Source organism: Hippocampus guttulatus, chromosome 2 (assembly GCF_054856545.1).
Source record: "Hippocampus guttulatus isolate MCC_2025c chromosome 2, RoL_Hgut_1.0, whole genome shotgun sequence".
NCBI classification, from domain to species: domain Eukaryota; kingdom Metazoa; phylum Chordata; class Actinopteri; order Syngnathiformes; family Syngnathidae; genus Hippocampus; species Hippocampus guttulatus.
Window position 1 is genome coordinate 3044315 of NC_141262.1, and position 15265 is coordinate 3059579.

General features: G+C 41.6%; 1 protein-coding gene across 4 annotated transcripts in view; it reads right to left on the minus strand.

Moving 5' to 3' along the window:
* elf2a (E74-like factor 2a (ets domain transcription factor)) overlaps nucleotides 1–15129 on the minus strand; it is a 44220-nt gene extending 29091 nt beyond the window's left edge. For 3 of the 4 annotated variants that reach the window (XM_086131620.1, XM_086131627.1, XM_086131601.1), the window contains exon 1: nucleotides 14859–15129. The gene's annotated coding sequence lies outside the window, so the exon portion shown is untranslated. Of the gene's footprint in view, nucleotides 1–11865; nucleotides 11943–14858 lie in introns of all 4 variants that reach the window. The other variant, XM_086131610.1, reaches the window with a different exon arrangement.
* Between the last annotated feature and the right edge of the window lie 136 nt (nucleotides 15130–15265).

Below are 15265 nucleotides of genomic sequence, written 5' to 3' on the forward strand. Positions count from 1 at the left end.
GATTCCAATGGGAAACATGGTTTCGGTTTTCGTCTTCTGGAACAGATTATGTACGAAAACCGAGGTTTGACTGTATATATTATATATATATACATATATAAAAAATATAAAACCCACATGTGTGGACTGACCTCGAGTACATATTTGTGAAAAATTATGTAATTGACCAAAAGGATACTTAGGATCTTCCAGCCCAGTTCAAGCAATATACAGGCAGGTGTACATGAATGCATTATTTAATTGAGCCTTTTTTGAACCAGACGGTCTCACTGAGAGTATAGATCTCTTTGCAAGATAGCAGGATTAGATCGCAGAGAGTAACAAGGTTAAAGGAACATAGAATCATTACGAAAAAGGGAAATCAAATAGCATAACGATGTTCAACGACTCCAAGGGAATCCATCAAAAAGGACAAGGACAATACACGTGTAACAACACAAGCAATAAAATGCAAAAACTGTTTATGACACAAAAACTGCAGCATACAGTACAGGTATATGAACAAAATAGAGTATAACAAATTTAGGACTATTTGCTCTAAAATGAGACTAGCAACAGACATGGTGGCTTTTCTTTCCAATCACTCACTGACTCTAACTTGACCTCCACTCGATCACCACACAAGACATCATTGCTCATCTCATGACGTGCAACAATCTTTTGAAGCCAGCCATGGGATGCTTCGAAGTGTTCGATGCCCATTGTTAGCGCAATGGAACGCGCGTTCTCTCAAATTAGCGGTCCAGTTAGCGGAAGGTTTTTAGCAAGATTACAGGTAAAGCATTGCAGGAAACATTCGTTTACTCGACTGTCCGTCGAGCCATAAGCAATTTACTCTGAGCAGCTAATCGGATGCATTCCATTCTCTCTTCCACAGTCATCACCGTTCCTCTCTGTTTGGATGCCACGATCTACAGGACGTTAATGTAAATAAATGTAATAGAAAATCGCTCAATATTCCAGTAAAACTCTTGCCGATTGAGTCACTTACATGTCGCCGTTTTGGATCCAATGAGAGTCAATAGCGGCGCGAAAACAATTATTCCGTAGTATCAAGCGGGATTTGCTTGAGTTTGGACTACTGCAGGCTTCCGTATGGCTTCTGGGTACCGGAACTTTCGTTGTTACGAACCGATCGTTAATGTAATAGCGTCATCAAAAATTTAAATGCATAGGTTTTTATTCCGGACGAGGGAATTTCCGATTGACAGAAGTCCGGAGGTGGGAATACTTACTGTGTGTGTGTGTGTGTGTATATATATATTTATATATATATACACATTATATACTGTATATGGCAAGAAGGGTCGCCAGCAGAACAAATGGAGGAGACTCGTCGCCCAATGTTCCAAATGGGAATGGGTGAAACTAACTAACTAATATATACATACATACATACATACATACATACTGTGTATATATATATATATATATATATACTCATATATATACATATATACACTATATGTATATGTATATACAGTATATATACACGCGGCTGGATAGCTCAGTTGGTAAGGCATTGGTTTGGCGTACGGGAGACGGTGGTTCGAATCCCGCTTGGGGCAAAAAAAATGAGCACATATCATCAGTGTGGGTCCTTGGGCAAGATCCTTCATGCTAATGCCTACCTCATACAATGATGAGAGACAATAAAACGAATGACATGCCGGCTCAGACGTCGCCCGGCCAAACGACAAACAAGGTCTGCGTCAGGTGTGGGGAAACAGAGCACGATGATGAAAAATGGGCTACTGGAACAAAGCGGAGATGGGCGAGATGCGTTAACATGGCTCTGTTGGAATGCTACTACTCAAGCAACCCTAGTCAGAGGGGTTACATGCAGAGAATGTGGGCTAAATGGTTAGTTCGAAACCCACAGTCACGGTTGACCACGAAACAACTAGTAGCCCAGTGTTCCAACATCCACAAACGGCAACTGCTGTCACAACTTGCGATTGATGAGGTACAACGCAGGTTCCATGGTGAAGGGCCCCAGGCTGCCCGATCAGAGGAGGAGGTCATACCAGAGATTGGGAGGCAAGCCCCAATGAATGCAGATGATGAGATTGGGAGGCCAGCCCCAATGAATGAAATGCTGAGCGAGGCAGCAACTGACCTGAAAGCTAAGATCATGGCGAGAATCAAAGCTGGGCAACCTAGAAACCGATTACAATGGCTATGTGAAGTACCATGTGAAAGTCTCATGGAAAGTGTGAATGCAGCACTGAGGGCGATCCCCACCATAACGATCACAGAAACCAATGAGCTGATATACGCTTCAGCATCAGTGATCCTGGAGATGCTTGGCTATAAGAGCAACCATGGAAGCCATGAGATACGTTACCCACCATGGAAAAGACGGTTGGAGGCTAAGATCAAGGCGACTCGGAAAGATGTGAGTCAATTGAAGGAGGCCCAGAGAGGTGTGATGAAAAGGCCGATACCCGAGAGGTACATCCAGATGACCATACCTGAGGCACTCGAAACTGCCAAACAAAGGCTCCACGCCTTGTCCAGCCGACTAAAGCGGTACACGAAAGAGAATGAGGCCAGATGAATAAACAGGCTGTTCGCAACACAACCTGCGTAAGTTGTGGCAGGGTCCTAACAACAGAGCTGACCCACCAAGACTGGAAACTGAAAGGTACTGGAAAGGCATATGGGAGAAGGAGGTTGCACATAACAGCAGTGCACAATGGCTGGTGACCCTGAGAGAGGAGCACAGCAACCTCCCTGAACAGAACCCAGTTACCATAACAGTGGCAGACATACAGGAAAGAGTCTCAGATATGAAGAACTGGACAGCACCAGGCCCGGACATGGTCCACACCTACTGGCTAAAGAAACTCACAGCACTCCATGAGCGCCTAGCAGCATAAATGAACCAGCTGCTGAGGGATGGGACTCACCCAGGATGGCTAACCGAAGGGTGAATGATCCTGATCATGAACGACCCCTCAAAGGGTGCAGACCCATCCAACTATCGGCCAATAACCTGGATCTCCACAACATGGAAGCTCATGTCAGGCATCATTGCGGCTAAGATAAGTGGACACATGGATCAATACATGAGCGAAGCACAGAAGGGCATTGGTAGAGATACCAGAGGAGCCAAACATCAGCTCCTGGTTGACAGAACAGTCGCACAAGACTGCAGGTCCCGACGTACCAACCTGCGCACAGCCTGAATTGATTACAAGAAAGCCTATCGATGCCACATACATGGATCACTGAATGCTTGGAGTTGTATAAGGTGAACAGGACCCTAAGAGCCTTCGTTGCGAACTCGATGAGGATGTGGAAAACCACACTTGAAGCCAATGGCAAGCCACTTACCCAAGTGTCCATCAAATGTGGCATATACCAAGGTGATGCACTCTCCCCACTGCTGTTCTGCACAGGACTGAACCCCCTAAGCAAAGTAATCGCCAAGACAGGCTATGGATACCGCCTCAGAAATGGAGCTACGATCAGTCACCTCCTCTACATGGATGACATAAAGCTATCTGCTAAGAGCGAAAGGGACATAGACTCCCTGATCCACACAACCAGGATCTACAGCAGCGACATCGGGATGTCATTCGGGCTTGAGAAATGTCGTCGGATAGTGACTAAGAGAGGAAAGGTAGTCTGCACTGAAGGGATCTCACTCCCTGAAGGAACAAGAGGAGACATTGAGGACAGCTACAAGTACCTCGGTATACCACAAGCCAATGGCAACCTCGACCTGGCAACAAGGAAAGCGGCGACGGCCAAATACCTCCAGCGAGTGAGGCAAGTCCTAAGAAGCCAGCTCAATGGCAAGAATAAGACCCGGGCAATAAACAGCTATGCCCTGCCAGTGATCAGATACCCTGCAGGAATAATAAGGTGGCCAAAGGAAGAGATTCAGACCACGGACGTTAAGACCCGAAAGCTCCTAACCACATGGAGGGTTCCATCCCAAATCCAGCACCCTGAGACTGTATGCAAGCCGAAAGGAAGGAGGCCGGGGACTAGTGAGTGTGAGAGCCACTGTCCAGGATGAAACATCCAAGCTCCATGAATACATCAAGGAGAAGGCTCCAACAGATGACGTACTCAGAGAATGTCTCAGACAATGGGGAACAGAAGATGAGGCGCTGGAAGAGGGATCATCATGGGAGGACAAGTCCCTACACGGGATGTACCACCGGACCGGGGACTAGTGAGTGTGAGAGCCACTGTCCAGGATGAAACATCCAAGCTCCATGAATACATCAAGGAGAAGGCTCCAACGGACGACGTACTCAGGGAATGTCTCAGACAATGGGGAACAGAGGATGAGGCGCTGGAAGAGGGACCATCATGGGAGGACAAGCCCCTACACGGGATGTACCACCGGGCCATAACTGAAGTGGCCGATCTCAAGAAGTCCTATCAGTGGCTAGAGAGGGCTGGTCTGAAGGACAGCACAGAGGCACTCCTCTTGGCTGCTCTGGAGCAGGCCCTGAGCACCAGAGCCATTGAGGCCCAGATATACCACACCAGACAAGACCCAAGGTCTAGGTTGTGCAAAGAGGCACCTGAGAGGATCCAACACATACCTGCAGGGAGTAAGATGCTGGCAGGGAAAGCCTACATGGAACACCATAACCAGGTGGCTGGCAAAGTCTACCGAAACATCTGTGTGGAGTATGGACTGGAAACCCCAAGGTCAAAATGGGAAGGCCAAGGCCAAGGCCAAGGACTTGCCTCCGAGGCCAAGGCCAAGGACTTGCCTCCGAGGCCAAGGCCAAGGACCAAAGACTGATTTTGAAGCTGAGGCCTAGTCGACGACATGTATAAAACAATGCTATCATACCACTTGGCAGGTCTTCATGATTTGCAACACCCCTCCATCATAACCCCTTGCACTCCCTAACGCTTCAAGTGTTTTTATTCAAAGAGTAGAACAGTCAGGGTACGTGTTATTTATACTGAGAAAATAAAATAAAATCATATGATATACATTTATGAATTAATGTTTTAGTGCAGTAGTTTCTTAATATGAAGTAAATCAACACTCAACAGGCATGACGTGGCACGGAAGACAAGTTGAGAAAGGACTTTGCATAGAAGTCAATCACTGAGTGCAGAAAAAGCGGTAATCTCTGCATTCTGAAATGGTCTTTTTATTCAATTGCATATGATAATAACACAAACAACAACATATACATACAATTATAAACAAATGCTGCAAAAATTTAAATAATTCAGTAGCAGGCCTGAGGATTTCGGAAATTCATGGTAACCGGTTTTCGGTTCCGTCGGATTACCCAATGGGAAACCATGGTAACTAATGTTGGGTTCCGTAAACGTTCATCATGGGAACCCATTTTTCTATTTTGACTGATATTCATAATCAAGAATTCTGACACTCAAAAGTATAATGTTTCACGGGTAAATGTTTGAAAACTATGCATTACCAATGAACATGACATCAGCAGCTGTGTACTCCAGGTTTATTCCAAAAAATAAATGGATCAAAAACTGGTGTACTCATGTGGCATCATCAGAGTATTTTTTCCAATCTCACACTGCAAAGATTAATTTACTGGTAATCATTAATCCAGGTAAGTATTGATGTGGCTTGACATCCTCTTCCCAAGACGATGCATGTGTAATCTACGATCAATTTGACGAAAGAATTAAACACGCGTCATCATGAGTTCTACCAACAGTTAACATTAGCATGACTACACCCTGTGACGAATGTTTTATTCATAAAGTTACCATGCTACAACCAGTAAATTATAGAATAACCAATACTGTTTCATAATATTTTTCATAACGATTAGCCTACAAATCTATGACCAACTTGCCTCGTAATCGTGCCTCTTGTCGTATCTTGCTCTCGTGTTCTGTGCATACATTCGAGGTACATTCCTTTGGACGATTCATACGAAAAATCAGACTGGCATTCCCATTTCTTAAATGTCGTAATGAGTTGACCTTTGTGAGTTTTTTTTCGCCGCCATCTCAAACTTTCATCCGCGCGATTCCTCAGTTTGCGGACTAAAATAGCAACCCGCATGCGCACATAACGTTATCTGTTGCATCCCCCCACCCCAACACTGAAAACAAAACAAAACGAAAGCAAATTCGAAGAAAGACACTCACACACCACACCACAAACACACATACAGGCACAGTGAAATCGCGTTGATCACACAGTCAACTCGTGTGCGGTGACTTTTATGGTTAAACTATTTTTCGGTCCCGTTAAAATGACGCCACGGAAACGACACTCTAGGCGTCTAGGTAACGAGATGGCTGAATCTCTAAAGATTCTCTGAGTACTACTATTATTACTACTACCACTAATACTACATTAATTAATACCTTCAACTTCACAATAATAATAAATAATTAAATCAACCATGATTTTAAACTATGTATTATCAATATTCATTATTCCAAACATGAGAAAGCATTCAGCAAACATAACTGGAATCGAGCAAAAGGACTCCAAATCCCAACGGCCAAACCCAGAAGTGAAGTGCCGACATTATTGACTCTGGCTGTAACGCAAATTACTTGGTTCAAACAAACATTCGAGTGCGACTGCACAAACGTGATGACTGTGCAAAAATAACTAAATAAAAGACACCACAAGGCTTTACACGCATGTCAGTGATTTTTTTATTGGTGTGGGTTTTACTGTACGTAATTGCGAAAGATTTTAATTGTACGTATTCACTTGCACCCTGTAGATCGAAACGTCCAAGAACTGTAATGACTGTCGCGGAGCGGGTGAAATGCATCCGTTTGAGCGAGGCTGGACACAAAGTTAAAAGCATCCAGGAGACACTTGGAGTCGGAAAGACCCAAATCTACGAGACTTTAAAAAACAAGGCATCGATTCTTGCCCGGTACGAAAGTGGGAGTCTGCCTGCTCATAGGAAATTGCTTGTGGCTCGACGGACGAGATTCAGCGCGGTAAATGATCGTGTGCTGGAATGGTTTCACTGTTGTCGTGCTAAAAACTTCCCGCTAACTGGGCCGCTAATTCATGAGAAGGCTAGCTCCATAGCGAAATCTATGGGCATAGACAACTTCGAAGCGTCCGGTGGCTTGCTCCAGAAGTTTGTTGCCCGGCATCAGTTGACCAATTCCATCTTGTGTGGTGAGGGAGGGGAGGTAAGGGCTGAGACGGTGAGTGAGTGGAAAGGGAAGCTGCCAGGTCTCATCGAAGGATATTCAGCAGATGATATTTTTAACTGTGATGAGACCGGATTAATTTTTAGAACTCTTCCATCCCGCTCATATGTGAGGAAATGTGATTCTGCAAAGAATGGCAAACTTGCTGAAGACCGGATTACCGTACTGTTGGCAAGTTCAATGGCTGGTGAAAAGTTGCGTCCATTGGTCATTGGAAAATCAGCAAATTCGCGATGCTTCACAAAAGACTATAAACAACAAATGAGAGTGACATACAGGTATGAAGCCAGCCGCAAAGCTCCGATGACTTCAGAAATCTTTATGAAGTGGTTGCATCAGCTAAATAACAAGATGGTCATCCAAAACCGAAAGATTCTATTGTTTATGGATAATTGTGGAGCCCACGTCCCAGCAACCTTGTCAAACAAAGATAATTTTCTTTCCACCAAACACAACATCTCACTTGCAGTCGATGGATGCTGGAGTCATCCAGAATGTCAAGCTGCAGTATCGTAAGAGCATGCTGAAAAATATTTTGCTCAACATGGATGAGTGCAACAAAGCAAGTGACCTTGTAAAAAAAAATCACTGTCAGGGATGCCATTGAATGGATAGAAGCTGCTTGGATGAAATTAGAATCTTCACACGCAGACGCCATCACTCACAATGCTGAGGGGGAAAATATTGATGAGAGTGACCTTATTCCACTGCATCAAATAATTCCTGACCTGACAAACCAGGATCTTCTAAATGTGGACTGTGATTTGGCTGTCATGAAAGATTACACAGCAACAGAAATCACAGAATTGCTCGAGCAAACCACCAATGTGATTGAGTCTGAGGAAGATGATCTTCCCGGCTCAACTCCTGATGACAAGCCACCTTCCAGCAAGGAGGCAATGCAAATGGCAACAAAAATCTTTCGCTACGCACAAGAATCACCAGACATCAGCGATGAACAGGACAGTTACTTGCAATTAGCAAGAAAACTGTATGACACGCAGGAGAACGTTGTCATAAACCAAAGAATGCACGCAACAAAACAATCCAAAATATAATTTTTTTCCCCCAAGGCAGGCAAAAATAAGCATTAAAATACTGTACTGTATGTACTGTATTTTTTTGATACACCTGTACCTGTACAGTATTGCAGTTTTTGTTATATGCAGTAAACAGTTTTTTGGACAGTATATTTTTGTATTTTATTGATTGTTGTTACACGTGCATTTTGTCAACATACTTGCAGGTTCATAAAGGACATGTACCATGCTCATTTCCCAAATGAGGAATTTCTGTTATCAGGACAAATTGGACAGCGCAAACACGAGTCCGTACTAGAGAATATTTACTGTATATATATATATATATATATGTATAAGTACCATATTTTCCGCACTATAGGGCACACCAAAAAGCCTTCCATTTCCTTAAAAGCTCACCGAGCGCCTTAAAATCCGGTGCGTCTTGTGTATGGTCATTACGGTAATACATCGACTTCAAGATGGCTCCTTCCTGGAGAGATGCTTCCAATGTTATAACTTGCTGTTGGTTCAGTGAACTGTGTCCCTGCTTTATGAAATATGTATTTGTTGTGGCTCCGAAAAAAGGAGAGCTGTGGTGTTGTTTTTTTAAAACAGTCTCAACAATGGCAGGTAAGTCTGTCCGTCTCCATGCCTTCTGTTCTTCAGTTTGACTCGAGAGGCGTTCAAGACCATCTCTGAAAAACGTAAACTAACAATTACTTCAATGAAACTACGAAAATTGAAAATAATATATCAAAACTGAAACGCAAGCGAGGATATCACAAAATAAATTCTGTAGCCCCCCCTACAGAATTTATATTGTGATTTCATCATTTGTGAATACACAACAAAGGAATAACTACTACTGACATCTGATTGTTCTGTAGTTACAGCTATGATCAAGGAAATGCCAATGCGTTTTTTGGAGGCGGTCATAAACGCCTCTCAAGTTGAACGGAAGAGAAGGCACGGAGACGGACAAAGACTCACCCGTATTTGTTGAAAAAAGGAGAGCTGTGTTTTTGTTTAACGCAGACTTTTTTAATGGTTTTCACAGTCTCAACAAATACAGGTACTGTACGTCTTTGTCCGTCTTCGTGCCCTCTCTACTTCCGCTCCACTCGAGAGGCGCCTCGAAAAACGTAAATTAATGATTACTCCAATGAAACTATGAAGAAAATCAAGCTAGGAAATCACAAAATAAATTCTGTAGGGTTGATATAGAATTTATTTTGTGATTTCCTCGCTTGATTTTCTGTTTTGATGTATTATTTTCAATTTTCGTAGTTTCCTTTAAGAACAGTAATAGTTCATTTATGTTTTTCAGAGACGGTGATGAATGTCATCACTCCCTGTCCTCAGGGTGTGGAAGTATATAATCCCGATACAAACCAAAAGTTGTAAAAATATCACGGTTAAGGGTAAAGTATGAGCCTTAATGGAGACTTCTTTCTTCTTACTTTTCTGATTGATATAAAAATGATTTATTAGATACAATCACATAACGGGGTAGGACTAGATAAGTTTTTTACTTCTTCCTACTCCCTTGAACATAATAACTGTGTTGAATGAAGATTGATTTCTTTCTTTTTACTTTTTTTATCTACCTTATTTTCTGTCAAATTATTACTGTATATATGTTTTATGTTCAATAAACAAACAAACAAACAAACAAACAAACAATGTCTCTCGAGTTGAACAGACGCCTCTCGAGTTGAATGGAAGGAGCGTAGCACCATCTAGTGGAGGCATTGTAGATTGCGCCTTATAATGCGATGCGTCCAATGTATGAAAAAAATTTACAAAATAGCCATTCATTGAAGATGCGCCTCATAATCCACTGCGCCTTTTAGTGCGGAAAATACGGTATACATATATATACGTCTACTGATGTATAGAAATATATATACGTACAGTAATCCCTCGTTTATCGCGGTTAATGGGGACCAAAACCACCCGCGATAAACGAAAACCCACGAAGTAGCGACCAGTAAATATATATTTTTTAAAGTCCTCAAAAAGTCCACAAACGGTCTGCGAGAAGCTGCGAAAGTCACCAAAACAACAGCGAGTCACATAGAGCAACATATAAAGTACTGTACTCATGTATATGATTTTTTTCTTTTTATAAATGCTTTAAAAAATCCGCGATGCACTGAAGCCGCGATAAACGAACCGCGAAATAGCGAGGGATCACTGTATACATATATACATTTTTACACACACACATATATATATATATATGCATACACATCCATAATATATATATATATATATATATACACACACACACACACACACACACACATACATATACATACAGTGAAACTCCTCTACAACGAAATCATGTTTGCAGCAAGAAATTTTTCACATCAGGGGTTTTTTCACTGTCGCAAATTTGATCTCAGATGTCACACACACACACACAAACGTATGTGTACATGCACACACTAAGCGTACTCTATTTTTATTCCAATAGTGCATAAGTATGAGCACACACTTATTTGACACTTCATATTGTCAGTGTAGAAAGAAAAAAGGGGAAAAAATTGCGAAATTTACGATCAGCATTCACTTTCACTTACATCAATTTCTTGGATAATGTATTTTGTTTTGCTTGCTCCGTCTTTTATTTGATTCACTTATACCCTCTCTTCCAGCATCAGAGCTCTTCTTGTCCGAGCTGCTTGACGTCCAAAGGTCCGTTTTGTAGCCATTTTAGCAGTGTGACGTCCATCCTCGTCTGAATCTAACAATAACAAATACTTCCTGGCATGCAATGAACTTTTAAGCCAGCCACGGGACGCTTCGTAGTCCTCAATGGCCATAGTTAGCTCTCAAAGGCTAAAAACCTAACGCTAACTGGAGCGCTAATGAGAGAGAAGCGCTCCAGTTAGCGTAAGGTTTTCAGCCTTTGAGAGCTAACTATGGCCATCGAGGACTACGAACCTTACGCTAACTGGAGCGCTCATGAGAGAAGCGCTCCAGTTAGCATCAGGTTTTCAGCCTTCGAGAGCTAACTATGGCCATCGAGGACTACGAAGCATCCCGTGGGTGTTTTTAGCATGATAACAAGTAAAGCATTCGAGGAAACATTCGTTTATTTGAATGTCCGTCGAGCCATAAGCAATTTAATCTGTGCAGCTAATCGGATGCTACGGATCTAGCTTCAGTATCTACACACATAGACAGTGAGGTCCCTCTTGGCAAATCGGAGGCCAGGATGATGCCCGGTAAGCCAATGGCAGAGCAGCTATGAGTATGTTGAGTCCAGGAAACATCATTCACTGTGTAAACCAGTGTGGTGGTTGCTGTTGCCTTTTTTCGAACAAAGCAGTAGAGGTCGCTGTTGGATAAGACTTCGTTGTAGTGAATGTCTTCGTGAGGCTGGAGCAGAGAAAATAATTTTGTATAACGCAACAGGGGGCTTTTCGTCATATGGGGGGCAGGAGAATGGGAAGTGTGTTAATGCATGAAGATTTTTTCACATAAGGGGGTATTTTCACCCATGTAGATTTCGTTCTAGAGGAGTTTCACTGTATATATATATATATATACACACACACACACACATATATATCTATATATATACTGTGTATATATATATATATATATTATATATATATGTGTTACACATACAGTACATTTGACAAAGTTTATCCAATCCAATCCAACCTACCCCGGATGTCTCGCCATCTCCGGACCAACTCTTTAAGATGATAAGTCAACAGAGGTGTTGGCATGTGCCGGTGATTTCTGTAAGTCATCAGCTGACGCTTTAGGGTTGTTGTTGTTTAAAAATTGTTTTAACTTGAGCATTCTGCGCTGTGCTCTTGCAGTCATCTCTACAGGATGGTCACTTCTTGGAAGAGAATCAACAGTGCTGAACTTTCTCCATTCATAGGATTTTTTTCTAACTGAACTGATGAACATGAACAATGTCAGAGATACTTTGGTAACCTTTTTCTATTTTTATAGAAGTTTATATACTGTATGTCTAACTAAACTGATGAACATGAACAATGTCAGAGATACTTTGGTAACCTTTTTCTATTTTTATAGAGGTTTATATATGAAGTCCTGACCTCAACACGATTGCGATGTTGTGGCATGACATAAAGAGAGCTATTCACACAGAGGAATCTTGCTGAAGTGCAACAGTTTTGTAAAGAGGAATGGTAAAAAATTCCTCCTGATCATTATGCACGTTTGATCTGCAGCTACAAGAAATGGCCGATGGCGGCGGGGGGGGGGGGGGGGGTGTCAACCAGCAATTAAATCCATCGGTTCACTTACTTTTTCCTTCTCGTCCTGTGAACAAACGCTATTTTCAATAAAAATATGATAACACACTGTTTGCATGACATTACTTTGTGCAGACATTGTTTATTCTTGCTATTTCGATGACAAGATTAACATTTCTATCCAATTTATGCAGAAATGTAAGAAATCGCAAAAGGTTCACTTACACTTTCCTTTATTGTGTAAACCCAATTCCAATGAGGTTGGGACATTGGAATTATGAAAAAAAAACTGCCCTCATATTCAAATTTTGGGGAAAGAGTCTGGAAATGAAAACAGAAGACAATGATTTGCAAGCCATGTTCAACCTGTATTTAATTTGATACACTACAAAGACAAGATATTAAATGTTCGAACTGGAACTTTGCTTTTAGCAAACAATCATCAACTTTTAATTTTATGATTTGCAAATCATTGTTGTCCGTTTTTATTTTCAGACCTTTTCCAAAAAAATTGAAAATGTAAAAGTGTATTTATTTCCATAGTTCCATTCAAAAAGATTATAGATTCAGGGCACACAATTTTAACAATTTCAAATATTACTTTGTTTATATTTTTCATAATTTGGGCTTCCAGCTCCTGAAACCCATGAAAACAGAAATTCAAAAAATTCGAATACTGTCAAGAAGTCATCATGTACTTTTCACAATTTCTGCAGAGGGAAAAAGACAGAAATTAATCAATCAAAATATTTTGCTGTTTGCAGGGGCCAAGTCCTGCTGGAAGATGAAATCTGTATCTCCATACAGATCCTCAGCAGAAGTAAAGAGGAAGTTCTCTAAAACATTCTGGTACACTGTTGCAGTGACCTTGGATTTAAGAAAGAGTTTACCAATGACTGCACTGAGCATAGGACCCCAAATCATGACTGATTGTGGACACTTTGCACAGGATCTCAAGCAGCATTGAGTTCTGAGCCTCACCAGTCTTCCTCCAAACCCTTGGACTTTGATTCTCAAATGAAAGGCACACTTTACTTTCATGGGATAAGAGCATCTCAGACTACTGGCCAACAGTCCAGTTCTTCTTCTCCTTGGCCCAGTTTAGACGCTTCCTATGTTGACTCAGGCTCAGAAGTGTCTTGACTTCCAAGAAGTGTCTGAATATGGTGGTTTTTGAAGCGGTGACTCCCACCCCATTAAGCTCTTTCTAGATCTCATCTAGATTGTTGAATATTCTGTTTGATAAACCAGTGAAGCCCACGGTAAGTTCTCTTACTGGTGCATCTTCTCCTGCCACATTTTGCCCTTTAACTAGACTTTCCATTGATATGCTTGGACCCAGCACGATGTGATAAGCCATCCTCCTTAGCTATGAATTTCTGTGGCTTACATATTCTATGGAGGGTATCAGTCTGGTCTTCTGGCCAGTTGTCAAGTCTACAGTCTTCCCTATATTGAAATGAACTTAGACAATTGAACCAAACTAGAGCGATGTAATAAAACCTGTGATATTCAGTTTAAAGTATTCATGCTCCACAAAATTTGGTCTAATTCCTTCACAGTATTTAATTTTTTCGAATTCCTCTATGTTTTTTTAATTTTATGAGCTGGAAACACAATTGATATCAGAATTAACAAAAAAAAATATATACTTTCAATCGTTTAAATTGCGGGCCCTGAATCTACAATCTCTGAATGTTTAACTTATTTTTAAAAATTATGGACATATTTAAACTTTTCCACGATACTCAAAATTTTTGGAAAGGGTCTGAATGTTAACTGTCACACAACGTCCCAACTTCATTGGAATTGGGTTTGTCGATACACAAGTGGGTTTCTGACATACAGTACATTTCCAATTCTGCACAACAGACGGTAAATTGCTAAAACAGCGCTCTTATCGAAAGTAAATAATTTGAACGCACCCGACGGATTTAATACTTTGAGTCAACTGAAGTTCACTGTTGGTTCAATGTCAACAGAACCTTTCACTGGCATCAGTTAAGAATTGTATTGAATAACATCACTTCACCGTGTTCATTAGCACTAAACTGATGAATGATGAAGTCTATGGCAACTTAATGTTTATTTTCCGTACGGCACGGTTCTGTTGCTACCTGACACTGAGCCAACATCACCAACTACTTGGCGAGGATGTAACAACGGCTGGTCAACTAAGCTACGAGTCCGAAGACTATGCTCTTAAATCGTTATAAGAAATTTTACACGATATATATTGACTTGTGAGTCTACATTTCTTGTGATAGCACACAACGTAGCGCTGTTAGCGTTAGCAATTAGCTCCCTTACGTGCTACTGACCGTTCTATAATACTTAAGTCCTTGGGGAGAAAGAGCAGCAAAATAATGTTTTAAGAAACTGAGACATGCAATCGCAACCCATCCATGTGCCATTAATTTCCTCTTACCTTGATTTGCTGTGCAATCAAAAAGGACGCTCCACAGCTAACGCTACCTGGGCCTGATTTAGCCGTAAGTTGAGAGCGCAAAAAAAATAAAAAAGAAGACAATTTCTCTTGACTAAAAAATGTTTTATAATTCCTCTGCCCCTCGAAACATTTTGGAGACGGTACTCTAACCCGCGTTTGACTCCGGATTACAAGGTTGCATGCATGCCTTACTTATGTTTTGGTTCGTGTCAGTACTTTGCTAATATGTAGCTTTCCGGCGCGCACTGAGTCTCGTAGCTAAACGGATACTGCGGGTCAACGCGTCGATCGCCGTGACGTCACGAGGACAAGCCCCATTTATCGCAATCAGAATATTAAGAGCTTGGCACAAATTTCCTGGAAACGAGCACAGAAAATGTATCTGA